General features: G+C 51.1%; 1 long non-coding RNA gene across 1 annotated transcript; it reads right to left on the bottom strand.

Moving 5' to 3' along the window:
• Positions 1–452: 452 nt before the first annotated feature.
• Positions 453–1,694, bottom strand: LOC123333646. The gene is made up of 2 exons (XR_006551072.1): positions 1,085–1,694; positions 453–733 (listed from the first exon to the last, which is right to left on the bottom strand). It is a non-coding gene; the product is annotated as an uncharacterized LOC123333646 (long non-coding RNA).
• Positions 1,695–6,894: the final 5,200 nt, after the last annotated feature.

Genomic DNA, 6,894 nt, shown 5'->3' with positions numbered 1-6,894 from the left:
GCTGGGGGAGGGTGTTCTCAGACAGCAGGGGTCTTGTCCACACTGGTTGGACCCTGGGGGCCTGGGAAGCCACCACAGGGAAGGTGCCAGGCCATCTGCAACACCAGCCAGCTCACAGGGCTCACTGGTACCTTCAGGGGCTAAATCCTTGCCCTGACAATCGAGCAGCAGGTAGGGGTTGGTGGGGCTTACTGGAGCCCATCACTGGGCAAGAGTAGCTTTTTCAAGACAGACCCTGGGCTGGAGGACACGGGCAGAGCAGCGCTAGGCTTCTCCCTTCCTGCCGCAACAAACAGCGTGACTATCCTGCTCACAGCCTCAAGCAGGGGACATCCTGTACCTCACACAGCACACACTTCCCTTTCTGAACACCCCGTTCCTGCCCTCCTCACAGAACACAAATTTCTTGCTACTTGGGCCAGTACAACCACCCCAGCAATATAAATACACAGTTTAACCCTTGGTGTAAAAGTCAAGCTCACTTGGGGCTGCGATTCTGTGTCCCCAGGGCCCTCGGGGGAGCCTTAGATATCTGAGTCTGCAAGAGGAGGGTCACATTCACTATTCTAACCCGGGCCATGGTCGGGGACGATGCGCCATTCACTGGTGTTCTCAGAACTCGACGTCGCGTGCACTGGTGCTTCTCCGTGTTCAGGGAACGGTGTACTGGCTCTCCTCGTGATACATTCCAGGTGCTTTTGTTAAGCAAACGAAATCATCTTACAGCCAGAAACTGAAGGAAATCAAGTAAAACTCTTTCAGTATAAAGAAGAGGAGGCGCCGTCTCTTTAAAGGGCTTGCGGACAGCAGGATCTAGAGGCCAGTCAAGCTGGTTGAGTCAGGGCCCTATCCCACTGGTGCTAGGAAGGAGGGGGCTGGTAAGTGGGCCTCAGTCACGGGGCCTCAATCTAGACCTTTCTGCTGGAGCTCAGATACAGTGTGACCTGTATTAACATATAACCAATAGCTAATAATAACCCTGAACATTTGTGGAACTCAGTATGAGCGTATGTTAGGCAGCACAACAGCCCCAGAGAATACTTGTTATCATTATGCCCATTTTTACAGTTGAATTTGTTTTTACCATTTACTAGTCCATGAATGTATCATGTATCAGTGGACATATCTGTCACTTGTATTTCTCTGTATCTCCTCCCTGGTGCCAGATTCTGCCCATTCAAACCCCGCCGCCTGTCCATTCCTCACTTTTATTCCTGCCCTTTCACTCACAGGATCCCCTTCTCTTCTCCCTTCCTCTCCCTCCTCATCCTCTAGCCATCTGACCTCTGACCTCTCCCAGCCCCGCCCAGGCCTAAAAAAGTCCAATCCCAGCTCTGTCCTCCCTGGCCTTGCCTGTCCTTGTTTTTGGCCTGTGTTCTAGAACAGCCAGGTGCACCCACTTAAAGAGCCTGGGGGCTGTGAGTGGTGAGGGAAGGGTCCTCCCAGGGTGAGCTGGGGAGCAGGGGTGGCTGGGCCCCCGGAGGCCACTGGCCTGGCTCCCGAGGGCGAGGGACAGAGCTCCCAGGCTCTGGGGTGGAGGTGCTGGGCCTAGCTAATCACCTAAATGGACGCAGGCTGCTGAGAGACAGGCTCTATTCCCTAATAGAATTTGCCCTCAAGTGCAATTTAATTTTCTCCGAGGCGGTCTCCAGCCCCTCTTCCCCTCCCCCAGACAGACCCTCACTTCCCCAGCTTCCAAGGGGGAGCAGAGCACCTTTTCTCGGAGAAAAGAGGAGAAGGGCCTCCCCTGGGCTCTGTCCTGATGGTCTGTCTGGCTGTCTGGCCTCCTCCTCTGGACCGGCTCGCACCCCGCCGGCCACGCCCCTCCCCCAGTTCCCACCCTCGCCCGGGGTGCTGCTCCACTCCCAGACACTCGCTGACTTTCCCCTAGAGCCGCCTGCGCTCAGCGCTCAGCGAGAACAGCCGCTCCACGCTCCAGTCCTCGCCACGAAGGCAGAGTCTTCCCCTGACCTCTGGTAAGTTCACATGCTTCGAGAATTCTTTGTCCTGCTTAGTGTCGGAGGCGTGGAGGGGAGGTAGGAGGCGGGAGTGGGATACGCACAAGTGGGAGATGAGGACCCACGTGCACACTCTCAGGCCCTGGTGGAGGGGGCAGAAATGCGCTCAGAGCCCTGTGGTTTGGGGCAGAGCCCAGCGCCAAGTACCCTGGGGACCTTCCCGGCCCACCACAGCCTCTTCCTCTCCCTGTGCTTTCCTTGGACTCCCAGATCTCAGACTGCAGTGCCCTGAAACCTGACTCTGGTCACTGGAAGTATTGGAAGAGTGGGCATCTGGGCTCTGAGTTGTCCTGCTAATTTCATCTTTATAACAGAAGGTGCTGGCCACCTCTTTATCTAAGAGCCCCTCAGGCTAGGACAGGGGCTCAGGGAGGTTGATGCAGGTTCCTACCTGGCCTGTGCCCAGGGTCTTGGGCCTCTCTCCCACCCTTCCCCTATTCCCCATCTACCCCTCCCAGCAGAGATGGGTGAAGCCCACAAAGAGAACCTTGGGGGAGGAAAGCTCAGGAAAGGGGCAGGACCCCCAAGATTAGCTGATGTGGCTTCAGGCGAGGCAGGAAGACTGGGGGCACAGATGGATCCCTGGATTCAGGCAATCCTGTGACCCTCCTTTTTTATCTGGTGCGCCCTGGGGAGGGAACACTAGAATTCCTTTTTCTTTGCCGTCAAAGCCTTGAAAAGAGCAAAGGGTGGGGCCAAGGATGAGGGAGAATGGATGGGTGGCGGGTCAGGGTCAGCTGCAAGGGGGAGATGGCCATTCTTCAGGCACAGCCACCTGCTCAGCCCGCCGGCTCCCTTGTGCAGCTGGGGTCACCTCACCAGAGTGCGGGGCCAGCTCCCGTGGGGCTCCACTTGTGGGCATCCTCCCTGCTCATTCACAGCAAATGCTTATAAGACCCTTATTCTGTGCCAGAAACTGTGCTGAGTTGGGAAAAAAGGGACTGCTCTGGTGTGTGTGTGTAGCACAGGCAAGTCAAAATGCCCAGGAACAGCACTGTCCAACAGCAATAGAAAAGCCAGCCACGTGAGTAATTTTAAGTTTTCTGATAGCGATGCTAATAGAAGAAAGAAGTGAAATGAATACTCGATTTTATTTAACCCACATATCCAAAAGCCTGGGCTTCCCTGATGGCTTCGTGGGTGAAGATTCTGCCTGCAATGCAGGAGATGCAGGTTTGATCGCTGGTTTGGGAAGATCCTGTGGAGAAAGAAATGGCAACCCACTCCAGTGTTCTTGCCTGAAGACTCCCATGAACAGAGGAACCTGGTGAGCTGCAGTTAAGGGAGTTGCACAGAGTCAGACACGACTGAGCAACTAAACACAACACACATCCAAAAGACCCATCATTTCTACATGTAATAAAAGTTTCTAAAATCTTAATGAGATACTTTACACTCTCTTTGGTATGAAGTCTTAGAAATGCAACATGTAATCGACATTTACAGCGTGTTTGGTTTCCGGCTGGCCACATCTTTCAGCAGCCACATGTGCTAATTAATGGCTTCTGTATTGGGCAGCACTGCCCTAAGCACTCATACACACCGTGGGGTCCAGGGGCCAGCAGCACTGGCATCTCTTGGCAACTTGTTAGAAATGCAGAATCTCTTGTCCCAGACTTGCTGAATCAGAATCTGTATTCAAACAAAATGCCCAGGTGATTGATGCTCATTGTAAATCCAAGGACCCTGGGTGTGTAGGGGAAGCAGGGTAGAATGAATTTTATAGAGCATTTGCTTTAGTGGCTTTTCATATTGGATCTCAACCCCTTCTCAGGGGGAATGATCTGAATATTATCACTCCTGCTAACACAGGAAAACAGAGGCTGGGAAAGTTCAACTTCTCACAGCCACAGAGCTCAGATGTAGAGTAGACCCAGGTTTATGTCTTCTATGGAATGCTTCCTTGGTGAGGTCTGGGGGAAATCCTTTACCCCTCAAAGTTCTTAGTATTTCTTCCTTGATCATCAAAAATGGCTTCAGTGGGCCTTCCCTGGTGGTCCAGTGACTGAGACTCCGTGCTACCTAAGCAGGGGACCTGGTTCGATCCCTGTGCAGGGAACTAGATCCCATATTCCACAACTAAGACCCTGAGCAAACAAATAAATAAAAAACAAAAATTTTTTCAAAAAGTGGCCATAGTCACAGTATGTCTTGCTCCCTCCACTGAAGCATGTGAAAAAACAGGCCCCTTCCCAGGGAACGTGGGCTGTGAAAAGAAGAGATGATCAAGCAGTGAGAGAAGTAAACAGTGGCAGGTTCTTTGTCCTCAGACACTCACACTGGCATTTGTGGGGGACTTTCCGTGTGCCAGCCCCTGCGCCCACAGGGGAGCCCTTCTGCGACAATACCGCCGGGCGAGAACAAGCACTGTCCACGTACCAGGCAGTGAGTGGAGGCTCAGAGGGGGTCCCCCTGTAGCAGGCTGCAACACTGAGGTTCATGTGGTTCCAGGGTGGGCAGTGTCTGACCCCCCTGCCTCACGACTTCTCACACGAACCCCACCCCCACCCCAACCTTTCTCCTGTCGCCTCTGCCCACATCTAGCACATTCACATTTTTTTGGTTGTAAGTCAGTTCCTGAGAGGAAACTGCTGAGTTAAGCTCCTCCAGTAAAAACCTTTCGCCAAGATGATGACGGGGTTGTTTTATAGATTAGCCTTGACACCTGCAGCTATTTCCAAATGGAGCCAGGCAGGACTTCCACCCCTCCCCCTCCTGCTCCCCATTTACAACCTCCTCCCTAGAAGCTGAGACAACAGAGCATCAGGTTAGAGGCTCTGGGACTGGGTCCTGGTACGTAGAGCAGGCAGCCCCATCTTTCTGCGCTGTTTCCTCATTGGTAAAGTGGCCGGATTACGATTGGCCCTACCTACCTTGTGATGCTTACGTGAGAAGAGGTGTGGAAAGGCTGCTGCTGCTGCTAAGTTGCTTTAGTCGTGTCCGACTCTGTGCGACCCCAGAGACGGCAGCCCACTAGGCTCCCCCGTCCCTGGGATTCTCCAGGCAAGAACACTGGAGTGGGTTGCCATTTCCTTCTCCGGGAAAGGCTCCTAACCAACCACAAAGCACTGTGAGATGGGGGTCACTGGATCATTCTCGGATTCAGGATGCTTCTGGGTCCTGAAGACTGAAGAGGGACAGAGGGAAGGGAGACAGGGTGTCAGCTGTGTGCAACCTCTGGAGTTCAAGTTCTTTTTGTAAATGAACTTGGGTATTAGGTCAACATTAAAAACAAAGGTCAAGAGAGAAGGATTACAGGTTGTGTGGGCAGATCAGCTTCCGAAGAGAAGATACAGGATCAGGTATCTCAGTGTGCCGTAGAGAGGCTGTTTGGGAAAGCAGGCAGAAGGCACACAGCCCAGTTATTGGTGAAGACTGTGGGTCACCTTATTAACAACCACCACAGACACTTGAGTGCCTTCTGTGCGTTGAGCACTGGGTTCTGGAGTTTATATGCATTATCTCTAGTCCAACAAGCACCCTAAAATGTAGAGGGGCCATCTCCCCATTTTACAGATGAGAAGGGAAGCTAGTAAGGTTAAGTAACTTGCCCTAGGTGTCAGGTGAGCCCTGATGGTCTGACCCATTGCACCAGAGGCTCTTTTCAGGGATCCCTTCTCCCAGCCACCACCCAGCTATACCTTCCTGCCCACTTTGCTCAGTACAAAAGCTGCCTGTTTCCTTAATGGAGTGACAACTTATCATAATATAGTTAAAATTTCACCCAAGGAGTAATTTAGGTACCTTTACCTCAGCTTGTGACCTACTGTTGTGTAAAGAGTAGGTTTCTACCTCCAAGGAGGAAAGAAAACAAAAGCCCATGATCATGGGCCTCTCCCTCCCAACTAACATTTTCAGGAAAGAAGAGCTCCCAAGTTCTAGTCTTTACTTGAAAGCATTCCAAAGAGTTTCTTGTCTCTTAGTTTCTCCCATAAATACCAAACAAGAAAAAGTAAAACAGGCAAAATTCTATAGAGGGGATACAATAATGAGCAGCTTCCTAGTTGCTTCAGGTGACCATCTATGATGAGAGTACTACCATTATTTAGCCACTGAGAAGGCAAAGTAAGGGACCTGCCAAAGGTTACCCCAGTTAGGATGTACACAGTTGGGATTTGAATTCAGGTACTCTGAGCCCAGAACCCAAATGTTTTCTAACCCAGGCTCTGACTCCTTCCCAGCACAAGGAAGGCAGATGCAACTGGGGAACTGAGCTGACACTATTCCACAGGTGTGCTGGGAATCATGGAGCAAGGTAATCTGTCTGCACTTGGCACTCTGGGTCATTGTCTTCCAGGGCCCACCAAGAAGCTGGCATTCAATGGCTATTTAGTGAATGTATAAATTAAGAAATAATCTAAAATATCCTAGATTTTTTATAGGAAATAAAAATCTGAGATTAGAATGAAACCAAATTCCTCAATTCATTCCCCTGCTCCCCATACACATAGGCCATGGGGTGTTATGGCTGCACAGGTGGATCTCAGAAGACTTGGCCTTGCTCGGTGATGTATCCTGTTCTACCACCAGGCTATGCCCAGGGGCCTTCAAATAAAAGTTACTTCATGGTGCTGGCAGAAATAGAGCCAGACTACCTATGACCATAACCTGGCCCCACTGCTTACTATCTATGTAGCCTTGGGCTCATCACTTGACCACTCTGTGCTGACTCAGTTTTCTCAACTGTAAAAATGGGGATAATAATAGTTCCTGCCTCAGTGGATTTTTGAGGGTTAAATGAGTTAATATATACAGAACACTTAGAGTAGTGCTGGTGATATGAGTGTTAGCTATTGTCAATTTCCTTCTTCCTCTAAGGATCCCCGTGCCCTTTACTTATTCTGTTTCGCAGCTACTTACTGACTTATAATCTCAT

This window comes from Bubalus bubalis, chromosome 5 (assembly GCF_019923935.1).
Source record: "Bubalus bubalis isolate 160015118507 breed Murrah chromosome 5, NDDB_SH_1, whole genome shotgun sequence".
In the NCBI taxonomy this organism is placed as follows: Eukaryota; Metazoa; Chordata; class Mammalia; order Artiodactyla; family Bovidae; genus Bubalus; species Bubalus bubalis.
This window is presented reverse-complemented; position numbering and strand designations above follow the sequence as displayed.